The sequence below is a fragment of the Rhinolophus ferrumequinum genome, chromosome 12 (assembly GCF_004115265.2).
Source record: "Rhinolophus ferrumequinum isolate MPI-CBG mRhiFer1 chromosome 12, mRhiFer1_v1.p, whole genome shotgun sequence".
Lineage (NCBI taxonomy): Eukaryota > Metazoa > Chordata > Mammalia > Chiroptera > Rhinolophidae > Rhinolophus > Rhinolophus ferrumequinum.
This window is the reverse complement of record NC_046295.1, coordinates 67665691-67676991: the sequence shown is the minus strand read 5'-3', so window position 1 is coordinate 67676991 and position 11301 is coordinate 67665691. Positions and strand designations below refer to the sequence as shown.

Below are 11301 nucleotides of genomic sequence, written 5' to 3'. Positions count from 1 at the left end.
AGTAGGACAAGTTACCTCTCTCTGAGCCTCGGGATCCTAGCTGTAGAACTATGGCAAGAACCCCCCTTGCACTGTGAACTCTATGGGCTGAATGAAATCATGGGTGAAAAATCTTAATGTACCATCCCAAAGTCGGTTGATAGCATTGTACAATGGGGTAGCGAACTTACAGGACTGTCGTAGTGATCAAGTAAAGTAAGGATGTGTCTTTTAGGAAAACGTAACTATCTGCACACATTGGAATTTTGGTTTGGGGAGGTGATGATGAAAACAGCAAAAGCATGTCTCAGCAAGCCGAGACCACCTTCTAAGGAGCCTGAAGTTCTCCTGGTAGGGAACATGTCCCAGAGACTTTTGCATAAAAGTTGGTTGAAGGAACTAGGGAGCAGATTTGAGCATAAGAAAAAGCGAGAGGCATACAATGTGTCATCTGTATATATTACAAAAGCTGGGGGAAATGAGAAATAAAAATTGAAATATTTTTTAAATTAAAAAAAAAAGGAAAAGTGAGAGGCCTCCGTTTCAGTTCCCACTCCGTCCCTCCACGTGCTCTGTGACCTTGGGCAGGCTTTTCTTTCTAGAAAAGAGCCTAGCAGAGCAAATGTCTTCCCCATGCAGGGGTTGACCTGTCTTTCCCTGCGTGAGCCCAGCCTGGGCTCACGCAAGCAGATTTCATTTCCTTGCATCATGACATTTGCATATAACTTTCCCCAGAGGGTCCCCCATCTGCGCACATGGATTTAATGACCTCATTCACCTCCTGCTGGGGCAAAGTGGCCAAATGCTCACACAGCCTCAGACAGCATCTTTGTCTCTAGCCTGTGGGCTTGTTCCTTATATCTACCTCTTTTACTCCCTGCCTCTGCTTGTTCTCTATATCTACCTCTTTTCCTCTCTGCCTCTTTGCCCTCCCTCCTAACCTCGCTCCCCCTGCTGCAATTTTGCAACAATTTAAAATATAGCAATGAACAGGAAGATGGAAGTATCAGCCCCAGCAGCTCTGTCACCTAACTGAGGCGTGACCTGGAGCATGTGACAATTTCTCTGAGCCTTAGTTACCTCACTCATTAAATGAGAATAGTGAATGCATACACCTCCTGGAGCTTGTGATGAGGGATCAGTGAACTAAGTGACCAAAAACACCGAGCACACAATGCTTGGCACATGTTCAGAGCTCAACCATGTATATGTTGGTTTTGTTTGTTCTTATTTTCCAAGGCCCAGACACAGAATGAATGAGTGCCTGTTTGTTTCTCCTGCTCTCTAACTCTTCCCTTGCACTCATGGCTAGCATCTCTGTTTCTCTTTTCAATTTAAATACATAGGTGCTTGATGCTGGGTAAGCATTCTCACAGCGGCCTTTTCCAGGCAGTGCCTGCCTTTCTGCTTCCAACTCCTTGCTGTTCCCAGTTTAGAACGTTTTCTTCCCAGACTTCCTATCTTTGTAGAGGTTGTGCCTTCCCTAAAATATTCTTTCGTAACCTCTTCACCTCCAAGAGAAGCACAAAATGTTAGAATCACAAAAGACCTAGAGAAAACCCTCTAGTCCGAGCGAGCGGAAAAACTGAGGGCAGAGCCAAGTCCAAATGTAACAACTGAGGCTGAGTGGGAAGAGTACCATCCTGGGAGACAAAGGTCGGGGTTCGCGTCCTTGCTTGCCTCATGCCTGTTGAACAATTTTGGGAAAATCCCTTCACTGCCATCTCCCAGAGTTTCTACATCTTTAAAAGAGTGATAAAAAAAAAAAACAAAAAAACAACTGTATTTCATATGGTCTTAAGGATCAAACAAGAAGAAATATGCAAAAGCCCTAGCACATGGCCTAACACTCAGGAGGTGCTTAAATGCTAAATACACGTGTGCTGACTCCAATTTCCTACCAGCTCATATTTCACCATCTGTGACACCTTTCCTGCCTATTGTCCCCTCTCTCCACCTCCCAGACTTGGGCAGCCTCTTTGTCCCGAACTCACCTATTCCTTTATCTGTCCCCTTCCACTGCCCTTGCCCACGTTCTAACTTTAGAACGATCCAGTTACATCTAATGTCTCCTGCACAATTCCCTCGGTAAGGCTTTCCCATTGGGCTCTATGACCCACGAGGGACAGTTTCACATCTGATTTCTCTCTCCTGCTTCTTGTCGCACCTCACACAGCAAAAATTCAACAGATTTTATCTCTTCACGTAAGACCCAGAGTCCTCACCACACGTTCAAAGCTTTGCAGGATCTCATCTCCACACGCTTCTTAGACCTCAGCTGGCTCCCTTCTTCCCCTCACTCAGTGGCTTATTTATTGTTATCCTGGTTCCTCAAATACTCTGGGTGCTTTCCTACTTTTCAGTCTTTAGCCATTGAGGTTCCTCCATCCTGCTGCTTTTGCCTGACCAGCCCCTCTTCATTCTTCTGGTCTTGTCTCCAGCACCACCTCCTCCCTCATTGGTCTGGCCGATAACACTCTCACCTTCATCCCATAGCTCAGCATCCTATTCCGGTGCCCTCCTTGTACTGACTCACTTCCACATGTGGATGCCAGGCCAGTCTGGGCAGCATGTCTGCTGTGGAACTGAGCCTTCATACCACAGAACAGACATTCAGTGGACCCATAAATGGAGGGACACACGAATACATGAAGATACAGGCAGAATACAGTCAGGGAGCCCCTGCTCTTTCACTCCCTTGCTGGGTGACTTTGTACAAGTTCCTTCACTTCTCTGAGCTTCGGTCTCCCTAGCTCTACATTCAGATTTGATGTTAATGGTCTCTACCTTTCCATCTGTCTGAAAATCCTTCTCAGTCTCGCCAGGAAGGACCTAGAAATGTCACATTCTCTACAAACCCTGCCTCGCATGTTCCCCCTTCTGTCACTCCCCCATTCCATCAGCTTCTCCCAAATCATCAGCTGCCAGAGCCCTGCCTCCAGGCTGGTCTGGCCACTCTGGTTCGGCAGGCACAGAGTAACAATCTGCCTTCCTCCAGGTCAGCCCAGGCCATTTCAGCGTTTCCCCAAAGAAAGGTATCTGGAACCTACAGGAAGGAACCCCAATCAGAAAACAGCAAAGTCTGGGAGGTTTGAGCTCAGGAGGCAGATCTGGAACCTCCTTCTCTCTACCACTTGCTTGAAAATGCAGCTGCGTTTCCTGAGCCCTCTCAAGGCGTTTGGGAGCAGACCAGCCTGGGTTCAGGGTGGGCTCCACACTGGGACTGCATGACTTTTGGCAAGTCCTTGGCACCTGGTGGACCTCATGTCCCCATCTGTAAGAGGAGGTCGTTAGGAAGGCCTCACAGGGTTCTGGGAAGGAGTCCATGAAATAATGCTGTCTCCACAGCAGCTCCCACTGTGCCCAGTGCAGAGCGAGGCAGAGCGCTTGTCCCCTCCCCCGACCCCTCCTCTCGCCTCTTTGAGAACTGCCTGTTCAGAGCCTGTCCTGGGGTCTCCTCCTGCCACAAGCTTCCTGCTGATCAAGGGCCTACAACTGGGAAGAGAAGGGTGGAGACGGCTAGCTCCATCGACCCTTCCAGATATTCCTAGGTCTGACCTGGACGAGACTGGGGAAGCCTGTTCAGGTAGGTTCACAGCAGTGAACATTACTTTACACACATACACATGCATGCACACGTGTGCACAGCATTTCCTGAGGGCCTGCCACGTGTTAGATGGTTTCCACGTGCTAGCTTGTTGACTCTGTACAACCTTGTGAAGCTATCATTATTAGCTACCCATCTTGCAGATGAGAAAATAGAGACTTCAGAATGTTGCAACAAAACAAACTTGCCCTGAGCCTCTCTACCAGTATATACGTAGATGACGCAGAATTCTAAAGCTCATTCCAAACACAGAGTTTTCAGCAAGTAGGAGTAAGAGGAAGGCACCTTCTTCACAGCCTGGCCAGGCTCACTGCTGATTTGTCTACTAGCCAACAGCTTTTTATCCCTTATTAAAACTCGGGACCTGTGAACTCAGCGTGCATTGTCTTACTCTTCCCAACAATCCCAATAAGGCCGCTATTCTTCCTATCCCTGTTTTACATCGCAGAGGAAACTAGGATGCAAAGAGGTGAGTCACTGGGCTGACAGGTGGCCGGGCATCTGCTTCCTGTCTGTAACCATTCCTCCACACTGTCCCCCAAATGGCAGGCAGAGCGGGAGTCAGGGTCCCCTTTTCATAGAGAAAGAAACAAGGCTTGGAGAGAAGAGCCACCTCCTGATAAAGTCTTCTCTTAGCAGGACTCCCAGATTCCCTGACTCCCCCAAGCAGCTTCCCACCTTCTCCCACAGATGGCCTCCCAAGAAAACCTACCACCCACAGCACAAACGCGTGTGGCGGCCAGTTTACATGTGGGATTCCCAGCACCATGTGGCTAGGCTGTCCCACAAATGGCTTGGCCACCCACTCTGGGATTCTGTCAGCAAGCCCAGGTCAAGGACTACAGGCCAGGATTATCTCCTTTTCCCCTGTGGGCTGGAGAGGTTGCTCAGCTCCAGGCCTTTATTCCTCTGGGTGAGCTGCCCAAGCTGACACCTCCATCTGCATGTGTGAGCGGCTCAGAAATGCAGCCCAGGCCAATGCCCCACAAGGCTGCAGGTCTCACCCGAGGCTGGGAGACAGACAGAGGCTGGATTCTGACCCAAAATCAACAGGGAGGTCACAAGCAGAGAGTATGCCCTGGAAGGTCTGAAAGCCTTGACTGCTCCCTCCCACTGAGGGACCTGGGGCAAATACCATTTTGCCATGCTGAGTCTCAGGGTACTCAGAGGGCTGATGGAAAAATGTAATGAGACCAAGCAACAAGGTGTGATGTTGAGTCTGAGGACTCCCCTGGAAGCTCCTTGCGGGGAGGGTGGATCCATGCCTGGCAGAGGGCAGGGAACAGTCAGTGAATGAAGAGGCTTGTTTGAATGTGAACAAGTGGAAGATAAAATGGGGGGTGGGGGAATGCCAGTAAAGTGGAGAAAAGCACCAGCCTAGAAGGAGACGGGTTTGACTTCTTGCCCTCTTACTGACTTACTGCTTGTTATCCAACAACTTATATCCCTTTTGGGAGCTTCAGCTTCTCTATCTGTAAAACCGGAGGTAGTAACAGTCCTGTCACAGAGAAGTGTTTTGGATAAAGTATGCAGTTTAAGCAAAGCGCTCAGCACCAGTGCATGGCATGCAATATGTGCTCGTTTAATGAGGATGGTGGTAGTGACAGGGATGGTGACCTTGGTATTGGCAGTAGTGCTGCCGATGTGGTGAGAATGGTGGTGATGATGCTGAGAATAGTTATGGTGGTGATAACTTTGGGGGATAGGTGAGTCTGATTCCTTCTCAGGAACAAGCTAAAATGAGTGTCGAATTCATCCACATGAAAAGTCAAAGCTACACCCCACACGAGGAGCTCATAACACTCCAGACGCCAGTGCTTTTGGACAAGGAGGAATTCGTCTAATCTGTTTTGCCGTTTGCCTGTTATCTCTCACTAATCTTCCAAGTTAAGCACACCTATCACCTCTTCCAGGAAGCCTTCTAGGATTGTCTCGGCTGGTTCAGTGCTTGTAATCATCGAATACCCCCATTGCTCTGTGGATAACATTCAAATGTCCTGGTTTGGCTTATAAAAGCCTTGCACATGCTGCTAGGCTCATCTCTTACCTCTTCCCGTTCTTGCACGGTGCTCTAGCCACACTCAGGGAATTATATAACTGCCTTAACACTCTCCGTTATGTCTGGGTCTTTGCACAGACTGTGTCCTCAGCCAGAAAAACTCTTTCCTCACTGATGATTACGTCGGGTCATCGTCCCACTCCTGTCACCTGGGTAAGACCTACTGTACCTTTCACATCTCCCGTCTGGTGTTGCCTTCCTCGACTCTGCTAACTGACTGTGTTTCCATTAGCACTTCCTAGACTCTCACTGCCTGACCACTAGTCCACAAGACATGAACTCAGCGTGGCTACCACCAGGTCCGTCTCGCTCGTGGCCAAGCACGGTGTTTATCACGCAGCCTCAGAACCTGGAATAGATGCATGTTTTTGCCCTCGGGAAATTGTCGTTCTAGCAGCAAGAGGGGTAAGGATTGCCAGATCATAAGTAATCAATACATGTTCTAGTATGTGCCCCAGCGGTAAGTGTTGTGGAAGGAACAAAAAGTGGAAGCCAAGGTAAATGGGCGTGGGAGTGGCAGGAGGGATGTAAGGTGTGCGGTCAGGGTGGGGATCACTGAGAATGTGACACTTGGGTGAAGACCTGAAGGAGGTGAGGGATGAGGATGGATGGGAAAGAATGTTCTCATCTGAAAGAACAGCCAGTGACAAAGGCTGTAACGTGGAAGAATTCCTGGCCTGTGCAAGGGACGTCAAGGAGTCCAGAGGACTGGAGTTAAGTGAAAGGGGGCCCCAGTAGTGGGGGGGGGGTGAGGTCAGAGAGATAATGGGGGTAGACAGAGCATGTCAAGCCTGATAGGCCATTGGGAGAACTGGTTTTACTTTGAGTAAAATGAGGGAGACACTACAGGGCTTGGCACAGAGGTTTGACACCATTTGGTACATTTAAAAGGACCGGTCTGGTTGCTAAGTCAAGATGTCAGAGCCACTGATGTACAACCCTGACTCTGGCCCTCAGCATCCAACCCTTTATCATGGCCACTCAGCTAAGAAGGCTGCTTTCCAGCTAACGATTTTGATTCTTGTCCTATATTCTATAGAATTCCTAGCCTTAGACCAATGGGCTACATTTGGTTTTAACATCCTTTCCTAAGAAAGTATGTTTTCACTTAGACTGGGCAAGTAAATCCCCCAGGCCTACCCTTAGTGTCATCAGTTGGGTGTGCCATCCTGTGCTAAGACGTGTTTCTAGGGTTGACGACCTCTTACTCTCTCCTGGTCCCAGTTATGACTGGCCTTCAAGTTCTCGCTCAATGACCACCTCATGCAGGAAGCCATGTGGAGAGTCCCGAGACCTGAATCTAATCCAAATATCAAGAGATAAAAACCTCAGGTGAACTCGACCTGCCCAAGGTCACAGAGCTAAGTCAGAGAGCTGGCACTGCACCTCCACTCCCTCCCCAGACATCTTCCAGAATCAGCCTCCTAACAGCTGCCTGAAACATGACCAGAATTTTTGTTCCAAGCCACCACACTTTAGAAAGTTTTGGCAGGTTGAACACCCCCAACGCATGCTTACTTAGAATTATTCCAATTATAAAGGAACACTTCTTCTTGTTGTTATGAGGGGGACGTGTTACAGCAACCACTCTGGAAATCTGCTCTGTATTCAAGACTCCTCAAGGCGCCAATAGAAAAATATTACTGCTGAGAAGCTGAGCCCTGCCCCTTCCTGTCTGCCTTGTACTGCAGACAGGTGTCTGGGTGGGAAACTGGTCACCCCTGTCAGACAGAGTTTCCTGCACTGTCTTGCTCTTGTCTGTCAGCCGAGTCCAGGTCACCCCACAAGGCAGATGTGGGAAACAGCTGGTGTCTGTAGAGACAAACAAGGGGAGGAAGGATGGAGGAATCAGGCAGACATCCTTCTGGGCCAAGTGACCGGGCAGGCCCCAGCCCTGGGGACCAGGAAGAGGTTTAAGTGGAGAGTTGGCAAGAACAAAGTCTGGGAGAAGATGCTGAGAGTTTAACCCCAGACCCCGAGGCCATGCCCACGCCTCCCGTCCAGGAGGACTATGAAGCAAGAAGCCCACCTGCCAGGGGAAGGGGAAAATGAAATCTCACTGCAACAAGATGTTCAGAACCGGGGTTACAGGCAGGTGTTACGTGGGTCAGACTCACTGGGTTTGCATCTCATCTCTACCACTTCCTGGCCAGTGGCCTTGTAAGCCTTAGCTGCATCATCTATCAAATGGGAATAAAACACCTGCCAACAGGGCTACTGTGCTGCTGAAATGAAATGGCACATGCAAAAGCAGTTAGCATTGCACTTGGCAGACGGGAAGCTCTTGATACATCGTAGCCACTATTATTTGTTTGGAGTCAGGAAACCTAAATCCTACACACAGCTCTGTCATCCCGAACAAATGATTCCACCTCTCTGAGCCTCAGCTGTCTACCTTGGTAGGAGGTTCTGGAGTCCAGGTGAGATATTCTACACAGAGATTACAGCCCACAGCCAAGTACATACGTAGTATGTGCTCAAGTCATGGAATTACTCTAATGAAGAAGGTACATGGGGCAGGTCTGCCCTGTCCGTGAGTTTCTGAGTGCCAGGCTGGGTGCTGATGGCTAGAGAACCTCCCATGATCTGTGTCCGGGGTCAAGAGTACAGGAAGGACCAGCAGGTGAGGGCTGAGGGGTGAGAGGAAGGAATCTGGACCCTCTTCTGCTCTGAGGCTGCCTGCTGTGGAAACTGGACACAAGACATTTTCCTGCTCAGGGGAAACACCTGTCTGGGACTTCAGCGGTGGTTGGCAAGGCTGGGAGCCTCAGTTACTGTCCACCCGGTCTTTGCTGCTGGGGAAAGCTGCTTTCACCTTTGCCAAGGGGAGGGGTCCCACATCCAAGGTTCCCTGGCAGTCTGGGTTCACAGTGAAATGTCTCCAGCCAGAACTGGGAAGGTCATGCCCAGGTACTCTGAGGACAAGGTCCTACCCCCACCTGCTTTTCTCTTCTGAGACTCAGCCCCGTGCAGGAAAAAGAGCTGGACTTGTGAGTCAGACAGACCTGGGTTCCACTTTGGGCCTCGGCATTTGCAACCCCCGTGAGTACTCTGACCACAGTCGGTTCACCTGTGCAATGGGGTAATAGCAACCTGTCAGGGCTGAGATAAGGATTCAAGGAAGTCACGGAGGACAAGTATCTGACATACAGCAGCTCATGTAGGGGTATTTTATAGCCCTATAAAATAGCCCTTTCTCTACTTACCGCCTTTATAAACGAGTCTATTTCACGAAGCAGTTGGGTGTGTGCAAGAGAAAGGAGAAAAGTTTGAAGACATTGACGTTTATGTAGAAGTTAGACTGTGAAATTTAAATTGTAGGAAGAATGATTTGAATTTGAGATTCCTTTCTTCTCCGGAAGCCTGACTTCCAGGAATCTCAAATCTGAAGAAAGCCCCAAACACTTCTTAACAGCTAATTACTACGACAAAGCCATCTGCACCATAAAGGCCGTTCAGCTCTAATCCATAGGTCACACATGGTTCTAACAGCTCTCTCCATTCTGCCCCAACCACCATTCACCTTCACCAGGAAAACATGGCTCAATATGAATGTCACTTCCTCGGGGAAGCTGTAAGATCTGGCACCTCTTCTGCATTGACCCTTCCACGAAGGTAATTACATACATAGTTGGATACCTCACTGCTGAATGTCTGGTACCCTTAACAAGCTACAAGCTTTACCAGGGCAGACACCACGCCTGCCGTGCACACCCAGCCTGGGCCAGTGCTGGGTTTCCTAGACATGCCCAATGAACATTCATCTCGTTGCATGAAGGAAGCTTGGCCACCTGCATTCTGCAGCCTTGGCTAGCCGGAAGAACAATTTAAGGTGGAAGAAGGCAATCCTTTAACACAAAAAGCCACAATTTATAACATGGGTAGAAAAGAGAAGAGGACGAGGAAGCATGTTCAGAGCTAGCAAAGAACTGACTCTGGGTCCCTTAGAGAAGAGGAGACACTCATCTCAGGGCCCTGCAGCCTGAAATTGCTGCAATTGAGTCCAGTATAGAAACAAAGTCAAATGGCCATTTGGGGGTGTGTGTGTGTGTGGGGGGGGTGTGTGTGTGTGCATTCAAGTGACTATAATAAATTCGAACCTGAACCTGAACCTCAATCTCATGACTTCATGTCCTTACCAAACACTCTCTAGAAATAGCAATCCATTTCAGGAAGTTTCCCATTAAAAAATAAGTTAGTTTTATTTTGTATGTTTTAGTATGCGAATTGTACGCAGCGGTAGTAAAATTCTTTTAATTTGAGCTGCTCTTTCACCAACTGTTGGTGTCCGATGAATCACGTGTCATAAGTTTGTACACAAAATTCTATTTAAGACATAAACTTCATTGTCCATTCACTTTCAAAAAGGGCTGACTCCAGTGGAGTGAAATAGACACTACTGTACACTGTACTCATTTGGCGACAGGTACCAAGAGCCTTACAAATGTTCACACCTTGCATCCTAGCTATTTTGATTCTAAGATTCAATTGTAAAGGAATGAGCAGAGTTATAAAAACATTTTTGAGTAAAGATATTCACTAGAATTATTACTTATCATTGTGAGAAACTGAAATAACCCAAAAGTTAAAAATAAAAGTCGCAGGTAAATCGTACATCACAACCATATGATAAATAAATAATAATACAGCAAAACATACAGCTGAGAAGCTTCATCTAAGATCAGGTAATTCTTACGTGCAAGCTATCCTGGGCTTAGTAAACAAAACAGAATCAAGCAGAATCCAAATTGGATACGCAGATATATACGTAGACACAAATACCCACATAGTTTTACACAGAATAAAAAGTACCAAAGGAAAGTAGCTGTTTATCTTTGGGTTGTAAGATGATCAGTGAATGATTTTGTTATCTTCTACTTTCTGGATTTTCCCAGAAGTGGAATATATATTGTTTCATAATTGGGAAAAATAATAAAATTTGTTCATAGAAAATGAATTTTATTCTCCTGTAGTTCAACAGAAAGTGTATACTTTCGGGGTTGTAGCCAAAAACACACAAAATAAACAAGAAAGGCGGGGGTAGCCATGCTGGAAAGTGTTGCCTATCCAGGACCTACTGATCCCAGAGATCCCCATCACCCATATTCATCAACCAAAAGATACAGTAACGGTCCTCCGATTTGTGGGTATCCCTTGGGTCTGGCTCTACCCATGCTGCATTCTAGCGTCAGATCATCTTTCTTGAAAGAACTAATTCTCTTAAGGATGTTACAACATAAAAGGACGTGACTGGGAGGCCGGGAGCCTTGCTCTGTTTTTGTCGCTCACTCTGCTACCGTGGACAAACCATTCCTCCTTTATGGGCCTCTGGGTCCCCATCAAGGAAATGAAAGGTTTAGACCAAATAATCACAGAGGGCTCTTCCACCAAAACTGACTCTGATTCTTTGCCTTTCTGGTCTCAGGAACACAGTTCCCGTTCTTTACCATGAGAGAGTAGATCCAATGATATCTGAAATCTTTCAGCTCGGATTGCAGATGAGTATAAAACGAGAAATAGCTTCCTATTCACTCATTCATCACAAGAATACTTCTCAACTCAGGTTGCCCAGGTTGACCACCTCTCTCGTAGTTCTTGGCTGGGGCCCAAACTCTGGTCCCAGCCCTGGACAGGAGGAAAGTGGAGGGTGAGGTGA

At 47.8% G+C, this 11301-nt stretch overlaps 1 protein-coding gene across 1 annotated transcript in view; it reads right to left on the bottom strand.

Moving 5' to 3' along the window:
- The window catches only part of PAPPA (pappalysin 1), a 234916-nt gene that overhangs the window by 6343 nt on the left and 217272 nt on the right, over nucleotides 1–11301 (bottom strand).